The sequence below is a fragment of the Globicephala melas genome, chromosome 12, assembly GCF_963455315.2.
Source record: "Globicephala melas chromosome 12, mGloMel1.2, whole genome shotgun sequence".
Lineage (NCBI taxonomy): Eukaryota > Metazoa > Chordata > Mammalia > Artiodactyla > Delphinidae > Globicephala > Globicephala melas.
In genome coordinates this window covers 3,342,918-3,364,382 of record NC_083325.1, presented here as the reverse complement: position 1 = coordinate 3,364,382, position 21,465 = coordinate 3,342,918, and the positions used below count along the sequence as shown (strand labels likewise).

The window sequence follows — 21,465 nt, the reverse complement described above, 5'->3', positions numbered from 1 at the left end:
CCCGATCTAAAGCCCACTCAGGTTTGGGAACCACTGATCCAGACCCACTGAGCCTCCGTATCTGCGATGATGTGGATGTCCTGTGGGTTCATGATTTGCCTGAGGCCACGCAGCCCAAATGGCCGTGGAGGGCAAATGTGCGACTAAGCATGTTACGTTCAAACCATGTAATCCTTGACTTTCACTGTTCAGTTAAAGTTTTGAAAATACTTTGCTGCCCTGTCTTTCCACGCAGCCCTCTGCTTGTCCCTGAGAGCGTGTGCACGGTGTCCTGGAGGGATGCCTATTTCACCTGTTCCTCCTCCTGGACCCGGAGATAGAGACCCCCAGCCCGGCAGCCGGGTGTGACCACTGGGCTAGCTGTTGTGGAAGTGTTGTCAAGCTGGAGATCTCATCGCCAAGGTGAGAGCCCTGAGAGGTCCCTTCTTTCGTCCACGGGGCTCGTGGGTACCCACGTGGACAACAGCCCTCCATCATTAGGGGTCCCTGAACCACCATGAGGGACCCCCACTGGCTGTGTCGTGAGAACCACAGATGATGTGAAGCCACAGGCACTTGGGGAACGTTTGTTACCACTTTATAACCCAACATCTCTCGGGGCCCTTTGGGCCTTCCGGATGGTCCCCTTGCACCATTAAAAGTGAGTGATGCGGAGGACAGAGAAGCATCTTCTCTATTTGGAATATAATTGAATATAATAGGATTTCTGGGAAGGCATAAGGACAGGAACTGAATTTGAGTTACTAACCAAACAACAGTTTTCTGATTTAATTTTCTTTTTTTACACAAATCACTGTATCTTTTGCCACTTTAGCCCAGTCTGACAACACTTGAGCTATAAGGAGCCTATTAGGCACAAGCAAGGAAGTCGAATCAAAACTGAAAAACAAGGGCCGGCTCATGTGCGGCTCCAGGAGCCTGAGTTCGCGGTGCCTGAGCAGGCAGCTTAGCCAGGCGGTGACCGTGTGAGAAAAAGGGTTCGTTCCGGCTTGCCCGACTCCCAGCAGATGGACAGAGCCGGTTCACACCACTTGCTCCCTTGCTCTTTGCTTCCTGGACACCCAGCCACCCAGGTGAGCCTGTGCACCCAGGACCCCACACTCCCCTCCCCTCCCCTCCCTCTCAGTCTCCCCGCAGTGATGCTCAGCCTTTCAGCCTTTCATGCTGCGCCCTGTGCGGGGCAGGGTTAAAATGTGCCTCTGAATGGAGAGGAGTAGACAGGGTGGATTAATAGCAGCGGCAGAAGAGTGATACAGCCCGAGCAGAACAAAACGAGGGCGACCCAGACGAAACAAAGCCCCACAATAGATCAGCTCTGAAAAGTCATCGGGCAGCTTTGAAACCCAGGCCTCTGCGGTCCCGGGCAGTTTCGCAGCCACGGGCTTTCAAGACACATGAATGGAAACGGAACAGTAACTCTTTCTCCCAACCCTTTTCAGGGGTCTTGTCGGCCGAGAAGGATTTACCATTCAATTCCCATACTTTTATGTGGGAAATTAGGAATTGGCTCCTTAAAAAGGAATTGCCTTTTTAAACTCTCATAAATTGTGGCGATTTTATAGATGCGCCCAAATTTCTTCTTTCTTCTCTTCTTCCCACTTAGAGTTCATTTTTTTTAACTATTCATTACACACACACACACACACACACATACATTTCCATCTGCCCTTTTCTCTGGAATATTTTCTTCAGAAAATCTCCAACCAAAGAGGTATCTCATCTTTCTGTTCCATATACTGTTTGGCTTTAGTGCTTAACTAGTTCTTCATTTTCTCACAGTTCATCACAGACCCAACTTCTTTTTTGAATAAAAAGACCTATCCTTTCCAGATATTAATCCCTGCGTATTTGGAAAGGTGGCAGGTGTTGGGCAAAGCTGCTGCAAAGGTCAGAAGCAAAATAGGATGTTTTCTTGATTCCTGACTCAGCAGGCATGTACGGCTGAGTGACTAGCCCTGCATACATGCTACTTTTGAACTGTCTGATGAAAACAATCAAGTCTTCCTGGAGGAGAGCTCAGTAAGAAGCTGTCCCCATCTAGAGGGCTTGTGTTTGCAGGAGCGCGTAACAGGCTCTTTTCCTTCTCAGAAGCCAGCAGTATTTGGCCATGTTCATCTCATTAACCTTCCCTATCTGTTTCCACAGGACAGAAAGGAAGACTTGTAAACTGAGAATTCCCAGCCTGGGACTCAGCTCAGCCCAGCTTGGGCTCTGAGCCGGCACATGTGACATGGCTCTCCAGGCCTCTCCCAGAGCTCACACAGGGAAACCTTGCCCCAGGAAATCCAGCCGTGTTTGACCCCTGCTTCCCTCTTCCCTCTCCTGTCCCCAGGAGAGCCTGGCTCCAAGGCCGATGCCCGGGAGCAGCTGTGGTGACCGCTGGCCATTCTCCAGGGTGGTCAAGCGTACCCCAAGTCCTCGGAGATGACTTCAGGGTGAGAGATGGAAAGGGGGAGGGGAGAAAGGAGGGTTCCCCCCTCAGCCCGTCTGCAAGGCCAGGCTGGGGCACGTAACCATTTCCTGATGTGCAGAAGCTAAAACCTGGACTTCCTTTCTCATTAGATTGTTCAGATATGCAAACACGAACCCAACAAAAGGAGTCTCGCAATATACTTCACTTGGACTGTTTCAGATCCTGATATCACTCCTCTAAAGAAAAAAAAGAAATCAAAAATAAATAAATAAAATAAAGAGAGAAATCAAACAATTTCCTCTTTCTGAGGACAGTGTTAAAAAACCTTAGAAATTTGCAATATATGTGAATCAAATCCACACATTGTAAACCTAAACTTATACAATGTGACGTCCTTTTTATCTCCATGAATCGGGGGAGAAAAGAAAACCTTCGAAAGAAAATCCCAATAATAACTGCACGGACATCAGAAAGTCTGGGACCTATGCTGTTTCCTTCCTGAAGTAACTCACTTGTTCAAAGTTACTGCAGAAGGAGCCAGGATACTGGTCTCCAGAAGGTAAAAATCACACTTAAAAAATTGATATTCGCGGGAAAAGATGGTCCTTAAACACGGACTTCACTTGCTTGAGAATAATAGGCAGGCGGCTCAAAGGGCTGGGTAGGTTTTACAAATTACCATTTCCATTTCCTCCTTTGCTGCCTCTGCACCAGAGGTAGAAATTCCAAAGTCCAGGCCCCTTCGAAGCTTTTGAAAGCCCCACTGCAACTACTCCAACCCCTTTCCCCAGTCTCGTCCACAACCGCAAACCACGAATGTGGACTAGAGGGTGTGGCATCACCGAACCCTCACCAGCCTTTCCCAGCCTGCTTGCAACTTAGACGGCATATGGTCTAAGAAACCTTCTGGCAACTTAATTCTTCAAACTACTGGCTTGGACTTTTTTTTTTTTTTTTAAACTGGAGGAAATAGTTCTTCTTTTTGTTTTTTTATTTTTTATTTTTTTTACATCTTTATTGGGGTGTTTTTGCTTTACAATGGTGTGTTAGTTTCTGCTTTATAACAAAGTGGATCAGTTATACATATGTTCCCATATCTCTTCCCTCTTGTGTCTCCCTCCCTTCCTGGACTTATTTTTTTAATGAATTCAAATACTGTGTGATTAGAGAAATTCTTCAATGATTTTTTAAAATAAATTTTCGCAATCACCACTGTCAGGACCAAGATAGCCTGCGGCAGCTGTGGGAAGCCTTACCTTCTCAGGGTCCTTTCTCCATAAAGCAGTAGAGGTGACCTTATACAGTAATCAGGTGACTTGTCTTCCCCGCTCCACACACAGACACTCCTTGTGAACTCAACAGCTTCTAGGGCACAGAGAGTAAAACCCAGATCCAGTCCCACTGGTACCGCCCACCTTCCAGTGCATTCTCCCCTCCTCCACCCCATCTTCAGTCCCTCAGATTCTTCCTCGTCCTAGGGTCTTAGCACATGCTCCTCTCAGCTTGCCTGCCTGCCTTCATGTCTCCTTTAGGGCTCAGCATGTAGGCTTCCCTGAGCACGCTGGGTAAAGTAGCTTTGTCTCGCCCACTTCTCTCTCCCCAGCCCCAAAGCTACATGCTTCACAACAACAGAGTCCAGTCTGTAGGTGGAATGTCTTAATTTAATGTCCGTCTACTTGTTTTGGTCCATCTCCCCTACTAGGAGGTAGGGACACAGTTCCAGGAAGATAGAGACACGGTCCTCCTGTTTACCATCACCGGTAATGTACCCATTGCTGGTACACAGTTGGTGTTCAATAAATACTTATAGAAGGAAGGAAAGAAGGAAAAAAACTGAAGGAAGACAAGATATTGACTTGAAATCAATGCTCTACTTCCCCACCCAGAAATGTCTTGTATTACTCAGGGTAAAAACCTCAGCTCTTAGATTAAACAGACCCCAAAATACAGTGGCTCACAAGATCGAATTGCTTTCTCTTTCACATAACTCTCTGGAGTGGCCGGTCCAGGCTGGCAGGATGCTCCATTTCACACGGTGATGAAGAGATCCAGATTATCTCCCCATCATCGTCCCGCTGTCCTGCAGGGTACCGCGCATCTGCTCGGTTTAATGAGGGTCGCCAGCACATCCAGGTTCCAGCCCACGGGGAGAAAGAGAGAGAGACCAGGAAGAGTGATGCCCAGTGAAGACAGGAAACAGGAGCTGCTCACATCAGTTCTGCTCACAATTTATGGGCAAAATTGTAATCTTATGTCCAGACAGGGAAGCTGGGAAGTAAAGACTCTAGATGAGTGACTTTACATCCAGGGAGAAAAGAAGACAGCTTTGGAGAACACTGGCCATCTGCCGCGGGTTCCTAGACTCCTCTCTGAATAGAAAACATCCTGGGGCCTGTCCAGGGGGAGCAGAGCCTGTGTGCCTGTCTTTGATTAGAGGAAGAAGACCCCCTACCCAGGATCCCCGGCCACGCGGCGGAGGTCTGGGGAGCTCGAGCGGCAGCGGGACCTCAGGGGTGGCAGTCACTGCATGGGACGTCAACATGCCCAACCCTCCCCTTCCTCGTCGGCCCTGCAGCTCAGAAAACGTCCAGATGCATTTTTGTTTTCACACCTAAATTTTCCCATTCAGCTCTTTGCTCACCACGCAAGAACATGCAAGCAGCAGGTGACCAGGGATCCCACTGCTCTAACTTGAAGGAAGGGAAATGGACAGACAGACTGCTTCCATGTCCCCAAGACAATCCCAGTTTAGCAGCTTCCTTCCATGGGATCTTGAGCAAATTACTTATACCCTTAACACTCACTTTGCTCACCTCTAAAATGGGAGCTAAAATACCTTGTCACATGGTTCTTATTAGAATTCATTGAGCTCATGCAGGTAAAGATTTTCGTTTTTTAAAAAACACCTGGCGTATAGATACTCAATTCATTTTCTTCTAGTTGGTGGCTTTTCTCTTGCTAAATCCCAGCCTAATAAACCATTTCTCTTCCTCAACCTGTTCAAGTTCCCCCAGATGGCACCCTATAGCCTCAAGTCTTCTCTGGAAGAGTCCAGTAGCATTGTCTTTCTCTCTCTTCCCAACTCCTGCCCCAGCCTTATTTATGGAATACCTTGTGCTATCCACTGATTGATTGTTTCCTACGTTTGCGTCCAGCATCACTGGATAGACGGCAAGCTCCCTGAAAGCAGCAGATACCGTGTTGATTTCGGTAGCTCGTAACATCTGACACAGTGGGACTGTACAATATTCACTCAACAAACATGCCATTGAGTTACGGAAATGTGAACAGATTAATGTGAGGTCTGCATGACCTAGAAAAATAAATTCTTTCAGCAGGTTCATGCCAAACGTCAGTTGATTTAGGATTTCTCTTTTTAAAGAGTAAAATATTCTGCTTATGTGGACTGAATGACTACCTTACTATCCCTGTGTAGAAGCCGAAAGTGTTGCCTAAAATTATATTGGACCTTGGGACTTCTGGGAACTCAGGATGCTACCTTCTGGGTGGTGTTTATTCTGTGCCACAAACACCTGAATGACTGAAGTTGAAATCAATCCAGATTCTGTGTCTGGGGTTTCAGCACTTTGTGGACTGGCACGTGTGACAGAAAAATCCGGGGAATGCTTGGCCTTTCATTCCTCTGAGAATTATGCCATTTTCCAAGAAAAGCTAAATAGCTCATTCCTGTCTCACCGCCTCTTCTTCCAGCCTGGGTTCCTGAGGATATATTTTAGCCAGACTGGTGTGTGTTTTTTAATAAGCTGCTGGAAACTAAGAGTTTTAAACTTAAACTTATACTGAATGAGTGCATCACCCAATGAAGACTGTTATCCTTATTTCATCTATCACAGACGAAAAACACATACACAGGAACGGTGGCCACTCGGTAGCTTTTTGCAGACAAATTCCCCAGAGTATAACCCAAATCCGCATGAAATCTCTCAGCGCTCTTTCTGAGGGAAGCTTACTAATAAGTACCATCAGGTAACAAAGCTGTTATGTTGGGTTTTTTTCTTTCTGCATCGCTTTTATCATCGGGAGATAGGGGAACTTCATATTTCAAGGGCTTTTTGCACAGGAAATCCTGGTGTGGCTTTAACACACACTGACGTCTCTTGGGGGGAAGTACAGAGTAACCCTGAAAACCTTGGGCAGAGCAGCAAAGCTCACCCGGATGGCATCCATCAGGGGCTTCCAGAAGGAGAGCAATGAGTATATAAACCACCCACCGAGATGAGCGCGCTCCAGGCCATCTGAATCCTTGGACCTTGTTTCCAAGAAGAGGCGAAGCCATGAACTTCAGAGCTTGGAGCCCAGATTCACTCCCCAAAATACAAGCAATAATAAGCTTAAATGCAGACAAGGAAAATACTCGGTTTGGCTTCAGGGGACACAGTTCAGGCCAGTGTGAGCCGGGCAAGCAGAAGAGCCCGAGAATCTATAAAAGTTCTTTAGAAAAGACAGACTCTGGTCAGCAGAGGTGGCCAGGCAACATATAAATGTGCTCTGCCTCCCAAGCTGAAGACAAAGCCCCCCAGTACGTCCCAGTTGTCCCTGGAACTTATACATGACAGCGAGACATATTTTTTAACTTCTATATTTTATGTTCTCTATGGTTTTTTCATGGAGATGCACTGTTTTCATAATCAGGACAAGAAAAAATTAAAATTACAACCTTTAAAAAAAAGATAAAACCCTACCCCTTCCTCAAAATGATGAAACCAGCAAAGGCTCCCAAGAGCTGTTGAACTGGGCCTTCACCACAGAGGAATAAAACTGAGTGGGGGGCCGGGAACGGACCAGTGGGCCCCTGAGCACGGAGCAAGGGTAGCGCTGGCAGAGCAGAAGGCATCGACAGGGAGAAGCGTCTCCGCGGCCGCAGTAAGATGCTGGACCCTTCCGGGCAGGCTGTGGGGAGCTTGCTGAACTGGCCTGTGGATGGGCAGGTCCTTGTGGCCCCTGGAATCCGGGAGGCACTGAGGGCTGGCCAAGCAGGATGGCAGGGTCAGAGGGCATGCAGCGGAGGTGCACTTGTTTTATCACGTATAGCGATGCACGTATGGTGAGGGTGCATACATCACGTGCCTTATCAATGAGTAACTGAGTCACAGGGAGCGACGCAGCCTGAAACCCCAGGACATTTAGTCCAAAAGTGCGCAGGTGACAAGGCACCACTGCTGATGCTCTAAGCGTGGAAAAGATGGCAGGTCCCACGGCACTGCCTTCTGACCACGGTGGCAGTCAGGGTCTGGTGGTGGAAGGAGGCGCCTTCAAGTGGGTGACTGGGAAGAAGCTAACGGGTGGTCTGTTTATGGAAGGGTTCTTAAGATTAGGAAAACCAAACCCAGGAAGAGCAGTTCCCATCCCGGGCTTGAAGCAGCCGTGGGAAGGACTGATTCCTAAACAACAGAAAAGCAATTGTGTCACCCCTGGGTCGGCATAGGGGATGGGGCCATAAGCACCCGGAGCCCACCGTCCTGCTCCCCCATTTAGGGTCCTGACCCAGACAGAGGGCAAAGAGGCCACTGATGATGCACCTTTGCCGACCTCCCTCCCCAGGGCTCCCCACAACACAGCGAGGTAAAGAGGGGGTTCTGGAGGGGCACACGGAAGATGTCCAGCCCACAGACTGTTGACTTTCCTATCATCTTCCTTTCCCATCAGACCGTAAGCTCCCGCAGGACCAGGATGCAAACAGTGTGTTCCCTGCTGTGTCCCAAGTACCCACAAGTAGCCACACACAGCCGGCACTCAGGGAATATTTGTCGAATGGCTGCATAGGAGCACAGAAGAAAACCGCTCACCCAGGAGTTACCAGCAAGGAGGGAACAAGACAAGCAGCATTTTATGAAAGGTAAAAATAGTCCTTACCAGGGTGTTTCCCTATGGTAAACACGTTCTTATTTTGGCCATTCTGCCCAAAGCAAAAAACAACCGACATATATAAGAAGGAAAAGAGAGAAGAGTAGAAGAGTTGCTGAGAAGATTATATTTATGCTTTGCTTGGAGTGAAGAAAGGTTTGGGGAAAAGGTACTGAAGAATTTTAAATGGCCTTTAAAAAAAATACGAGAAATAATCTTTCTCCTAACTTTCAGACCTGTGGTCTAGGAAGGAGGGGACAGTTGCCAGGATTATTAAAGAAACTCTGTGTAAAACGGTGGAAAGATGTCAGGTTGTGGGTTTCTCTGCCATGGGAAGTTTTGGAGACCAGCGTTGTCTGGATTTGATGACAGGTAATGACATTAACTAATTACAAAACTAACCACATTTGGAGCGGTGGAAGCTGAGATCGTGATAAGCATAATCAAATCCCTGACTTCAGGGCTTCGGGAATCAGAGGATAAGTTTTCTCCCTTTGCAAAGCTTGACCAGATGCCTTTCGGAGCCCTTTGTCTGAATATTTTGGAAGCTACAGACACCAACGAGAGTGGAAACCAGCGTTCTGAACTGCATCTCCCAGTGGTTGGATTGGCACCAAGCAAGGGCACCACAGGGATGCTGTGTGGGTCCCGACTGACTGAAGACGAGCCTTGCCCACCCCCCGTTATCCAGAGCTCCATCAGGGTAAGTGCTCGGCCCTCCACCCCCTTTCTCTTCCCCTAAAAGCCTGAAGACCTGTACCTCCCAACCCCCATCACTGGCTGGGTCATCTTAGACAAATTCCAATCCACTGGAGACTTCGTTTCTTCTTCTACAAAGCAGAGATCAAAATATTGGTCCCTTTTGCCTCAGCAAATTGATGTGAGAATCCAGTGAAATAGCACTTACTCTGTGTGTTATAGACTGCTATAAATATAAACAGTATTGCAGGATGAAGCCAAATTACAGGCCAAGTACCTATGATACAAACACTACAATTATCAGGAAGGTAAGAATCCTTAAAATAAAGAAGCTGGACACCTTCTTTCTAGTGGTTAGTGACCTCCATCACTTTCCCGCTTCCCTCTTCCCCTCCCTGGTCCCCTGGGAGGAAAGAGAAGAGGCGTCAACCTCCTTCAAAGCGTCTCCAGCCCTTTAAGGAGCCAGCAGAGCTGTGAGCCAGGCCGTGGAAAACACCCTGGTCACTCTTCCCATCCAGTAACATTCCTGAAGCCCCAACATAAAACTTGAAAGGAAATGAAATCTTAAAGGGAAACACTATATATAAAATAGATAACTAATGAGAACCTACTGTAGAGCACAGGGAACTCTGCTCAGTGCTCTGTGGTGACCTGAATGGAAAGGGAATCCAGAAGGGAGGGGATATTTGTATATGTATGGCTGATTCACTTTGCTGTACAGTAGAAACTGACACAACATTGTAAAGCAACTGTACTCCAATAAAAATTAACTTTAAAAAAAGCCAAAAACTCAAAGGTCAAGTATAAGATGATCTTACAGTTCGTATAGATAAATATGCCAATTGTATAAGGAAGGGCAAAATGTGGATGCCCTGGGGAGAAAAGTACAGTAGGAAAATTTGTTCAGAAGGGAATTACTGCAAATTTTAGCTTTTATTAAACTCCGACTTAAACTTCCATTAATACATCTTTTAGAGCACTGAAACAATATTATTTTCCTTAAGTTCAAAATACATTCTTTTTCAAAAAAAAGAAAAAAACCCTTTCAGTCACTTGGAAAATTATCTACCTCTGCTTTCTCTCCCTTACCAATTCACTCTTCCTCGATTAAAGCCATCCTTTGAGTTCAACCTCACTCTTTGGAAACCAAGCAATCACTTAAGAAAGAGAAAAACATTAAGAGGTCCAGATTTCAATTAACTTTGCCATTGATTTTTGTGTAATTCTGGGGGAGGCATTATTCTTTGGGTAAAGGTGAGGGGGCAAGGAACTCACAGATTAATGAAGGTTCTAACGTGGGCAGTGGGCAAGGGCTGAGATCCCCACCGTCCTGGTCCCCAGGCCCTGATGAAAAGCAGAAATATTAGGAAAACGGCCTGGAAGAGAGGTCTGCTGCTGCCCTGCCCCTGACAGAGGCGGGTCCACCATTCATGCAGAAAAGTCTGGGTGAAGAGCACGTCCTTGTTTCCTTTTAATGTTATCTACATATTTAGTGCTTCACAGAATTCCCTCATTTTTTCAGTGGTCAATCAAGTATGTATGCAGCCTTCCTTTTAAGCTGCGATTGTTTCACAATCATTGAATGCATATCCTTCATAACGAGAGACCCCTGGGTTAGCTCGTGCCCGCACACGTGCACGTGCTGCATAAACAGAGGCAACCGCTGATACAGATATAATTTTTAATGTGCTGTGTCACTGCCTGTGTCCTGGAGGACGTAAGTCTCTGTGAAAATAGATTTAAAACAACAGGCAGTTTAATCAGATAGACGCACAGCACTCACCTCTGCCCCCTGGAAATATGATTTTGGCATAATGCCTGGGGGCGGGGGGAGCTCGCGGAAACGCGTGCCTTCTGAGCAGCAGAGTGAAAGCAACTGTCGTGAGAACCCTTTCCTGGGGAGGTTGTGAGGGGATCTGCTGGTGTGACAACCGTGAGGGAGAAGGTGATACTCACCATGATCAACAGGTTAACTGTTAGAACTGAGCAGAAGAAATGGGGTGTAATTATAAATGATGCGCTTTGGAAGGTTCATTCCAGCTACATGGGACCTGTACTAGGGCCTCTGTTCTCCCATCCTGCCCCGGTTTGGCCCAGGAGACCCAGAAGGCACTTAGTAAATAGTCGTCGGGCCACAGAAACACCCATGTCTGCGAACCTCGGAAGCTGGGCCAGCTGGGCCTTGTGTTCTCACATATGTGACGTGAGAAGACGCAGTCACCGAGGGGAGACCTACAGAGGCCGAGCCATCTAGTGCCAAGGGCGGGCTCCCTAGCTCCTGCGGGGGCTCGGAAGGGTCAGCTCCAGGCTGCGTCCGCCTGCCATGGTCCAGGCGCCCCGTCTCTTCTACACTTCAGATCATTTGGGCCACCGCATGGGCGAGCAGAGTCTGAACCTTGGCTGTGCTCCTCTCTGACCTTGGGAGTGTTACCTTGAATGGAGCTTAATGTCGTTACCTGTAAACTGAAGGCTGTGATGTCTGCCTTGCGGGGCCGCTCCATCTGTGAGAGGTGGTGGGGGGATGCCCGTGCACACTGGCCTTTTAGTCCATGGCAATGGCTCTTCCTCTTGCCGATGATGCTGGGACTTGGATTGGACCGGGAACAGAAGCCAAATCAGGGCTTCCCGCTGAGAGACAAGAAGAGGGAACATGCTCACCTGCAGGCCAGAAGATGCTCCGGAAGTGGGTTTGGCTGGTTGGTTGTTTTGAGGAGGAAGGTTGGTGGGAGGACGGGTTGGCTGAGAATGTTCCCCAGGCTGGCGTGGCTGACTGGCACTGACCTTTCGGCGTCACCGACGGGCCTCAATTCTGCATAAAACTGTGGGTATTTACATGTCGTGACATGGGGTGGCATTTGACCTCTACAGATCTCACACAGTAGCACCGCTAGCATATTGATTAATGCCTTGGGGCTCTTACGGCTCCTTTGGTACTAACATATGCTTCCATGTAGTCACCTGTACTCAAGGCTACCAAAAGGGCATTTTCATCAATGCTGTGTTTAGTACAACTAAAAATGATGTGTTTGTCAAAACCTAAAGTAGAAACAATCTCTAGCTTCTCAGTGATGTGAGAACCAAGGAGACAAGACACCCGTGTGCTTGAGTAGACTGTACCTGAAGCTCCAGTGCACGGTGTGAGTTTCCCCATGAGACAGAGGGAGATGACACGCCCACAGGAGGGATGGGTGTGGCCTCCAGTCCCCCAGAAAATACTCCTCCACAGCTCCAGAGTTGAAGAAACGGGGAGTGCTTTGCCTGGTAAAAGAAAACGGAGAAAAACTGTCTTCAGATATTTGGTGAGAACTTTTGTGTATAAGAGTGCGCCCTACTTCATGTGCATCAGGAAGAAAAACTAGAACCAGTCGTGGCATCTACATGAAGGCAGGTTTTGACTCAACTGAAGGAGATTTCAGCTACTGCATTGGAAGGCGAGATGCACAGCCCTGAGTGACAGTGAGCTCCATAAGCCGAAGGCGTTCGAGCTTGGGGAACGGGCTTCGTTGGAGGAGGCCCATCTCACCTGGCTTACGGGGCTGTGATGAGGGCCAAGAGATCACAGCTTCAGACCCCTGCTATGCCTTGGTGACTTGGACACCCTGCTCTGGGCTGCCCCTACCTGAAAGTTCACCTTCTAAGCAACAGACTTCAGAGGCTGCAACCAATGAAGGCTCTTCTTGTCTCCCCATTACTGGCCTCTGCCCTCCCACCCTGGGGCTCCCCTGTGACCCTGAAGCCTGAGACCCTCCAGCAAAACTCAGTCTCCAGCCATGCTTGACCCGGAGGTAAGGGGTGAAATAAAGAGGTATTAATGTCCCCTGAGGACATTGAACAATCAGAGGTTGAACAATCAGAGCCGTTGAACAATCAGAGGTTGAACAATCAGAGCCGTTGAACAATCAGAGGTTGGAACTGGCAGATACGTTCTCTCCCGTTTCTTCCTCCCCTTCATCCACTGGGTCAGATTCTCCTGAGACCTAACAGTTCATACTTTGGAAGGATGGTCCGGGCATTATCGCCCTGCAGCTGCTGTAACAAATTACCACAAATTTGGGGGCTTAAACAACAGGAATGTATTCTCTCACAGTTCTGGAGGCCAGCACTCAGCCATCAGTGTCGCCTGCCCACACGGAGCTGTCAGCAGGGGCTGTTTCCCCTCCAGAGGCTGGAGGGGAGGGTCCCTTTCTCACCTCCTGCAGCTCCTGGTGATGCCCACATTCCTTGGCTTGTGGCCGCATCACGCCAGCCTCTGCCTCATGGTCACACTGCCTTCTCCTCCTCTGTGTGTCAAATCTGCCTCTGTCTCTGCCTCCTTATCATAAAGACAGTTACAACTGGACGTATGACCTACCCAGACAATCCAAGGTAACTCTCCATCTCAAGATCCTTAATCACATCCTGTTCCTGGACTGAACTCTCCACTGAAGAGACAGCACATGAGCTTTTCCACAAGCTCTCCTTTCTGGGGAACACAAAATGATACACATAAATCATTAAGAACTTGGCACACAGTAATGGTAGTAACAGTAGTAATACAATAATAGTTCCCACAGTTTTCAATGAGATTTTACTTTCTTTTCTGGAGCATTGTTAAATCGCTTAAAAAGAGGCTTAGACACTGAGGAAATTGAGGTCATCTATTTCAGTAGAATTTTACACTGTGTTGAGAGATTTATTTCTCTCAATGTTTCTACAAAACATTTCCAGCGTGGGGACAATTTCTCAGTAGAATACCTGCTAAAAGATTAGAATTAGAAAAAGAAGGGTTTTCCCACAGCAAACAGAAGAAAATGCACTTCACGGCAGGAAAGTTAAATAAATTGGTTAATGCTTACAAATTTCTTAGAGAGGAAAAGTGTTATCTGTATCAGGGTTAGGTCTTGCAATGCATATGCCTTCTGTGCTGAAACAAATTGCGGTTCTGAAAACAAGGGCGTCCTGAGTCCAGGGAATATCAGAGAAGTAGCACACCTTCAAGGATGACTTGCAGGGTCAGATACACCCACCTCCAAATTCAGTCAGCTGGGTTGTGACTCACTGATGTGGGAGAAAAAGGAGAAAAAGGCATAATTTTCTACTGTACTTCCCAGAGGTCTTTGCAGTGACAACCGTACCATGGAAGATTCTGGAAGGTTTTATTTTGTTTTGTTTTGATGAGGCAACTTCATTGGTACCTTTGTTTCAGAGAATCATATGACTCTTAGGTTCAAGGTTACCTGAAGAGCGTTAAGTAGCCAACGACATTGACTATTTGACTATAAGGGAAGTACCGGCAAACGTCCCTGTTAAAAGGACAAGTATCAAAAACAGAACTTTCAAGAACTTCACTTCACCTACCAGGACACAACAAATTCAATATTTTGGTTAAAGCTGCTTCCTCCAGGCACATTTGATAATCATCATTTCAAAAATTACAAGACACATCACTGAAGGAATACAATCTGATTGAAGGCTGTATTGGACAGTATGGTCAACATACTGGCATGTTTCATATATGTTGCCTAATTGGACAATTCATAGTTGAAAATGTCTCTGATAGGGATTCTCTTGGACTTTAGGTAAAAAAATTCTAACTTTCAGGGTTTCCCTGGTGGCGCAGTGGTTGAGAGTCCGCCTGCCGATGCAGGGGACGCGGGTTTGTGCCCCGGTCCAGGAGGATCCCACATGCCACGGAGTGGCTGGGCCCGTGAGCCATGGCCGCTGAGCCTGCGCGTCCGGAGCCTGTGCTCCGCAACGGGAGAGGCCACAACAGTGAGAGGCCCGCGTACCACACGCACACAAAAAAATTCTAACTTTCAAATCTTCTAAACCTAGACTCTCTCCATCTTTTGGTTGCTGGTATAATCTGCTATCATCATTTCACCATCTCTCTTTCTCTTTCCTATCTTGTTACACACACACACACATACACACATATATACACACACATAAATACACATACACACGCACATATACAAACACACACACATATATACATACACACATACACAAACATACATACACACATTCACACACACATATACACACACAGATATACACACATATACACACACATAAACACACACATACACTCATATATACACACATACACACACATATACACATATATACACACACATAAATACACATACACACACACATATACAAACACACACATATATACATACACACATACGCACACATACATACACACATTCACACACACATATACACACATACACACACAGATATACACACATATACACACACATAAACACACACATACACTCATATATACACACATACACACACAAATACACACACACACACACACACACACACTATCCAAAACAATGTCTCTGGCAACATTTTGTTGAGCGACAGGATTACTCTCCCTTTCCCATCCCATCTACCCTCTTTCTTCGTATCAAAAATAAGGGCCAGCTCCTTGGACAGCTCAGGAGAAACCATGAGGAAATCTATATACTTCTGGACTCCAGCCATAGGGGTCCAAGAACAAAATTATTCTAAGAGTCTTCCAACTGTTCTTTAAGTAGTCATCACTCTCCCTGAAAAATTCAGCTCGTTTTCCAGTTCATAGCAGACTCATAAATATTGTTGAACAGTGAAGGAAGGAAGGAAGGAAGGGAGGGAGGAAGGGAGGGAGGAGAAGGAACTAAAGAACTGAGTATTTCTGAAACCGTGGAAACAAACATGATGTACAGAAGCGTATGGTGCACTGAAAAGCACAGTGATTAGAGCCAGGAGACCCAGCCTCCAGTGCTTCTACTGGCTTATTAAATCTTTGACAGGCTAAGTCTCATTTTCTCACATGCCAAAGAGAAGTAACACTTATCCAATGTTTTATGGATAATATCTATGCCACAAATACAGCACCTCATGGCTTAGAAAACACTTGGACTCTCTCTACTTGACCCTCCCGACCAACTGGTGCAGAGGGGTCCCATCTTTTGGCCTGGCAGCAGGAGTCCACATATTGACCATAGATGCTTTTCTTGTTAAAGGTGACCGTAGGTCTTTAAGTCATTAATAAAGGTGCACTCCAAGCCATCAACACCTTCTCCTCCAGGAAGCAGACAAAGGAAGAGCCCAGCCGTGATCCATGACCTACCACCGAGACAATCATGGCAGAACCTTTTCTCAAACCATGACTTCTTGGGCCAAATCCTTCTCACTTCCTGCTACCTATACACCTATACTGATCACCCATGACAAAAGCACATCACCAAAGGCCCTCAGCATCTCATCAAAAGAGGGCCACGATTAAAATTCCTATAAACACATTTCTCAGCACGGAGTAGATATCTAGCAGATACTCAGTGAATTGGATAGACTATATCAAGAGTCAGCAAACTTTTTCTGCAAAGAACCATACAGTAAACTTTTTAGGTTTTGTAGACCATATGGACTTTGTCACCACTGCTCCACATCTCGGTCCAAAAGCAGCCGTAGACAGCGCGTACAGAAATGGGTGTGGCTATCGCCCCGTAAATCTTAACTTACAAAGAGAGGCAACAGGTCAGATGTAGCCCGTGGGCCTTTGACAAACCCCAGGACTTACATCAACTTTGAGAAAAGCCTTGATGTCAAAAACATTGTTTTAACACTTCCTTTTAGAGGCCGGGTCCTGCCAACGCTTAATGTCATATCCAGGCATTTTTGTCCCTCTTTTCCACTGTCCTATGATAAACACCCGCTGGCCGAGGAGACATGGGGCTTCTACCCTTCCAATGCAGTTATTCTGGAAGACAAAGCAGGGGCAGAAATTAAAACCAGACCCCAGGTCTTTGTGCCGTACCCAGCAATATCAAGTACCGCTCTTCAAATTGTACCGGGTTGGCTGTATACCTAATAAAGAAAATAGAACTATTCTTTCGCTTAATCGTCTTTTAGTAAGGGGATGGGGGGCCAGGTTTACTAAAGGCCCTTATAAAATGCCGGCTGAAAGGGAAAAATGCTCCTTGTCACCACAGAAGCTTTTTCATGTGAAGCTACACGATCACTTTTCATTCTGTCTCTCAAGCACCCCATGGCACCCATCCATGTATTAGGCTAATAACTGCATGAATCTAGTTAAAAGGAACCAAGCAATTATTTTAATTAGAAGAGAACAAAAATAACACTCCTGGATTCTGTTTTAAGGGACAAGAAGGAAGTAGTCAGGGTTCAAAAAGATCCCACAAATATTTTTGTGAAAGGAAAAATAATTAAGGCCAAATTTAGAATGTACTTGCAATAAATGGGCCAAATAAAATGAATGGTACCACTGTGCAGCTAAAACCCATTCATATAGAAGAGCCCCAGAAAGTCCATTTTTATGTGATACCGTTTGGAGAGTACAGCCAATTTTACAAAGTGAAAGTAAATGTCTAATAGGGACTTTAATGATCCTTGTGACTCTCTCACACAATTTCTTATAGAGTTTCTGTGTAAACTCTTTTATTAATAAGAGAAAAGGGGAAGGATCTCAGTCAGTTGCCTTTTAAGTAGGATTTTTTTTTCAGTTAAATTCTTAGAGTAAATGGTTCATATTTGTCACTCCGGAAAAATCTATCTTTATGGAAAATCCTTGCTGCTAATCCATTCTACAGAAAGCGAATGCCACGCAAGAGAGTTTTAACCATTTGAACTGAACTCAGTCATACAGGAGGAGATGGTATCTGTGGACTTTCCATAGCCTTGGCCTTCCTACCTCCCTACCTCCTGGTATTTGGGCCATTTTAGTCCATCTCCGGCTTCCAAAAAGAGATGAAATGAAATGTAAGCTAGTCAACCAGTCAGTGTTGTCTCTTCTGTTTGAATCTACAAATGTTTACTGAGCACCTGTTGGCTACCAGGCTGAGACCTGGACCCTGCCTGCAAAGAGTTCACCATCTAACCACAGAAATTAGAAGCTGACCGTGCAGCCTCAGCTGCGAGGAGTCAAGGGTTCTGGCCTGAGCTGATTATCAAAGAATGGATTATCCAGGAGAAAGCCCTGGACAGCCTATGCCTGGGAGGAAGAGCAGCACACACAAAAGTTGGTGCACAAAACCCCACTGTGCACACCAGGACCCGCAGGCACCTGGAGATGCTGGAGGGGGAGGCAGGTTGAGGAGGAAGGAAGAGCCCAGCCAGTGGGGGCACTGTGTATGTGTTCATGAGCCTGCACTTCACCTGGTAAAGCCATCAAGGAGTTGTCAGCAAGGGCTAAGGTGGCCAGCTGTCCATTTTGGAGCGAGCACTTGGATGGCTGAGAAGAGGATGAAATGAAGACTAGGTGTTCTGGAAATGCCACAGTCTGGAGGACCACAGCAAGAAGGTATGGAAAGATGGGTGAGCTATGAGATATACAGTATTGAAGGAGATTTAATAAAAAAAAAAAAAAACTCAGTGGAACAGTGACTGAAGGGTCAAAAGGAGGAGATGAAATTGGCTTTGAATATTGTCACTGGGATCAGGTGTTTTATCTGAATGCTTATCATATGTCCAGAAAGTTCTCATCTTATAGGTTCTCCTTTAAACCCAGGATGGACCTTGATCGTGGGTCTTGGGATTGAGACACAGTGACACAGTTCAGCCTTGGGCACACAAGCTTACTGCTGAGAGACACATGAAAACTCCTAGATCATCTAACTTCTATTTACCTTCCCAGGCAAAACTCACACAAAACCAGTTTCCTGACGAAAGTCTAATTTAAAATATACAGAAGCCTGGAATGAAAGATAATTATGATGAATAAACACTTAACCGTGATGGTTGATTTTACATGTCAGCTCGACTGGGCTAAGGAATGCCCAGGTGGCTGGTGAAACATTATTTCTGGAGGATATCAGCATTTAGATGGGTGGATGAAGTAAAGAAGATCACCCTCACCACTGCGGTGGGCACCATCCAATCCACTGAAGGCCTGGATAGAACAGAAAGGCAGAGGAAGGGTGAATTTTCTCTCTGCTTGAGCTGGGATGCCCATCTTCTCCTGCCTTAGACATAGGAGGTCCCAGTTCTCAGGCCTTCAGAATTCAGCCAGGTGTATAGCACAGGTGTATTCCATTATCTTGTAATAACTTTTAATGGAATATAATCTGTAAAAGTACTGAATCACTATACTATACACCTGAAACTAATATAATATCATCAATCAACTCTGCTTCAATTAGAAAAGAATCCAACCAGGACTTACACCATTGCTCACCCTTCAGCCCCCAACCCCACAATTCTCAGGTCTTCAGACTTGGACTGGGTTACACCACCAGCCTTCCTGGTCCCCAGTTTGCAGACAGCAGATCAAGCGACTTCCTGGTCTCTATAATTGTGCTAGCCAGTTCACAGAGTAGATCATATATATGTCTATGTATATCCTGTTGGTTCTGTTTCTCTGGAGAACCCTGACTAATATACTTAGGACAAACTATGCATATTTTTAATCACTATATTAGATCAGACTCATTATGTTTTATTTTTTTTAAGAATGTAAAGAAGACACTTCTCAACTCCTTTTATGGGCCAGCTAAACCTTGATAACACACCTGGCAAGGACATTACACTAAAGGAAAATTACAGGTAAATTTCATCCATACATATTGTAAAAATTATCAAAACATGCAATAATACATGAAATAAATAATACATCGTAAACAAATTCAGTTTAGTCCAGAAATGCAAGGTTGGTTTGACATTCACAAACCTACTGGATAATTCACCACCTTAACAAAATAAAGGGGAAAAAGTCATATGATCAGTCTATAAATGAGTACTTAATTTATGACAAAAGTGTTACTTCAGAGCACTGGGGAAAGGAAATCTTTTTTATTAATGGTGAAAGGTAAGTAGATATGATGGAGGAAAAACAAACTTGATCCCAGCCTCACACCATATACAAAAGTCAACACCATGTGGATTACAGATGTAAATGTGAAAGGGGAAACAATAAAGCTTCCAGAAGATAATATAAAAGAATACTTTCATGGCATCGGAGTAAGCAAAGCTCTAAGTAGGACATAGGAAGCACTAACTATAAAGGAAAGTATTGGTAAATTAGACTACACTAAAATTAAAATCTTCCTCTCATCCAAAGACACCATGAAGTGAAGAGTCAAGCTCGTGGTGGTGTGTGATATTCGCAATATATATAACCAAGAAAGGATCATATCCAGAATATATATCTCCTACAAATCAGTAAAAGAGGTGAACAATACAATAGGAAAACTAGCAGGATGCTTGACAACCCGTTCACAAAATACCCAAACAGCCGATGTACATGAAAAGATGCTCAACTCATCAATAATCCAGGAAACCAAATTAAAACCACAATGAGATTCAATTACACACCACCAGAACGACGAAAATCAAAACGACTAAGAGAACCGGACGTTAAGGAGAAGGTAGAGCAGCCTAAGTCTCTCCCGCTGCTGGTGGGAGTGGAAACTGACACAACCTCTCTGGAAAACTGACATCATTAAAGCCAATCACAGCTGTGCCCTACAACATAGTAAGTCCCCCTTTGGTCTACACACCCAACAGAAATACACTCACACACACACACACACACACACTCACACACACACACCAAAGACGTGCACAAGAAAGCTTACAGCCACCCTCTCTGAAATAGCCTAAAACTGAAACAACTCAAACATTCATCAGGAGTAGAATGGGTAACTGATCCAACGGAAGGAAATACAACAGGGAAGAAATACGATAATTACACCCAACAACATAGACACAGCTCACAAACATAGTGTTGAAGGAATGAAGCCAGACACAAAAGAACAGCTACCATATGATTCCATTTATATGATGTCCCCTCTACAGAAGAAAAAAATCTATGAGGAGCAAGGAGGGGTCCCATCACAGGAGCAATCAGGGATAGCTGTGTTGTCTTTCTTATCCCGAGGGTGGTTACAGGGGTTCGTTCCCTCCAGGATAACACATTGAGTCCCGTGCTTCTGCTCTTTGCAAGCTTCCATATGTGGAACCCTAAAAAAGCTTCAAAAAAGTTCCAGGGCTTCCCTGGTGGCGCAGTGGTTGGGAGTCCGCCCACCGATGCAGAGGACACAGGTTCGTGCCCCAGTCCGGGAGGATCCCACATGCCGCGGAGCGGCTGGGCCCGTGAGCCATGGCCGCTGAGCCTGCGCGTCCGGAGCCTGTGCTCCGCAACGGGAGAGGCCACGGCAGTGAGAGGCCCGCGTACCGCAAAATAAATAAATAAATAAAAGTTTCAAATGTTTATTTCTTAGGTGAAGCAAATGGAGGGACTAACACAGAAAATAGTATAGAATCTCTTTATTAAAATCAATCAGTGGTTTGCTCTTGCCTGGGTTCAGTTTGCTCTCTTGACGTCAGCTACTGAGCAGAAAATGGGAAGAACCACACATCTGATTAGAGGTCAGCTGGGCTGGGAAGAAGAGAATGTCTTTTCTTGAGGAAAAATGAATAAAACTGGGACCCTCTGCAGTTTAGCGAAGAGGTAAGGAATGTATGAGGAAGAAAAATTAAAGACCCAATGT

At 45.8% G+C, this 21,465-nt stretch overlaps 1 long non-coding RNA gene across 15 annotated transcripts in view; it reads right to left on the bottom strand.

Moving 5' to 3' along the window:
* The window catches only part of LOC132598216 (uncharacterized), a 66,344-nt gene that overhangs the window by 8,948 nt on the left and 35,931 nt on the right, over nucleotides 1-21,465 (bottom strand). For 8 of the 15 annotated variants that reach the window (XR_009566117.1, XR_009566113.1, XR_009566118.1 and 5 more), the window contains 8 exons: nucleotides 13,813-14,014; nucleotides 13,329-13,439; nucleotides 12,095-12,235; nucleotides 11,759-11,796; nucleotides 11,434-11,605; nucleotides 4,372-4,511; nucleotides 3,670-3,778; nucleotides 741-2,649 (listed from right to left, as the gene is read on the bottom strand). This is a non-coding gene — a long non-coding RNA (uncharacterized lncRNA). Of the gene's footprint in view, nucleotides 1-740; nucleotides 2,650-3,669; nucleotides 3,779-4,371; nucleotides 4,512-11,433; nucleotides 11,606-11,758; nucleotides 11,797-12,094; nucleotides 12,236-13,328; nucleotides 13,440-13,812; nucleotides 14,015-16,538; nucleotides 16,719-21,465 lie in introns of those variants that run through there. The other 7 variants (XR_009566126.1, XR_009566127.1, XR_009566114.1 and 4 more) reach the window with 6 other exon arrangements.